Source organism: Mandrillus leucophaeus, unplaced genomic scaffold (genome assembly GCF_000951045.1).
Source record: "Mandrillus leucophaeus isolate KB7577 unplaced genomic scaffold, Mleu.le_1.0 Scaffold241, whole genome shotgun sequence".
Classification (NCBI taxonomy): Eukaryota; Metazoa; Chordata; class Mammalia; order Primates; family Cercopithecidae; genus Mandrillus; species Mandrillus leucophaeus.
This window is the reverse complement of record NW_012102488.1, coordinates 40,317-41,648: the sequence shown is the minus strand read 5'-3', so window position 1 is coordinate 41,648 and position 1,332 is coordinate 40,317.

Below are 1,332 nucleotides of genomic sequence, written 5' to 3'. Positions count from 1 at the left end.
AAAAAACTGATTTCTAGATACTTAGACAGTCATCTGGTATGAGGAGCTGGGAGGGCACCAGGGTACCGCCCACAAGAGGAGGAAGACTGAAAAGGGGTCAGAGTGGGGATGGGGGCTGCAGAGGGCAAGACCCCACCCCCTCCCTGATGCCCCAAACTCAACCACAGAGCCAGTCATCCTCAGGCCAGAGGGTGTGAGCAACGGGGCCCCTGGCTGCTCTATGGTGAATCAGAGCCAGTGGGTGTGGGGGGTCTTCCAGGGCAGGTGTGGGGCTGCCAGGGCAAGGTAAGGCAGGCTCCCAGGGCAGAGACTGAGGCCGACTCCTGCAGCCCCACTGCAGGGGGGAACACAGGGATAGGCAAGGGTCTTAGTCTAGAAAGCCCCAGCAGCTCCTGTGCCCATCAGGACACCATTGAGGCCTGGTGGTGGTGGAACCCAGGAATGGTCTTTGAACCCATGACCTGGAAGGGGGAGCCAAGGGTAGTCCTGGCCCGAAGGCTCCCCTACCTGCAAGGAGTGGGCAGGCCCAGTGAGGGGACCCCAGGAGCCCAGACCATAAGCTTACCTGGCCAAGGACATCAGCCAGAATCAAGACATCAAAGAAGGCGGGTAGAAAGGTCATCACATCGGGGTTGACTGTGGCTGGCACCAGGTTCCTCTGTACTTCTGGAACACACAGGCCTCTCCTTCCTATCCCTGAAGCGCCCCTGCTCCCACCCCAGCACCCCAAAGACCAGCCTAATAGATGCACTTGTCCTGGGTCAGCCCCGCTGTCCAAGCAACTGCAATTTCTCACTAGAGAGCCAGGGCAGGGCAGGGCAGGGTGTAGGAGGGGTCCCTGGAAGATGCCACCCGGGATGCCCTGAAGCCTAAAATGTTCCTCATTGGGCCTTCTCAAGGAGGGAGGGTTATGGCAGCCTGTTCTCTCCAGCCACCTCCATTACCACAGGAGCCCTTACAGGAGTCACAGGAGAGAACTGGATCACTGGAGCCAGGAATAGCATGGACACAGCCCTGGGGCTGAGGCTAAGTAGACTCTGGGAGACCATTACTGTCTCTGAGCTTTGGTCTCCTGGCCCTCTACAAGCCAGGTTGTTTCAGCCTTTGCATGAGACCTTGCACAGAGACTGAGTTCAAACACAGCTGGCGAACACAGTAGGCTTTAGGGAGGTGGCACATACCTGGGGGATGGGGCTGGGTAGCAGGGAAAGGAGGCCCTGGGGCTAGTAATGGCCTGTCTGGAGGTGGTGCAATGGGACCTGCACCACGTGAGGAGAGAGGGTCCACCTGGAAGAGTGGATCAGTCAGATGGCCACCAAGCTGGATGGCCAC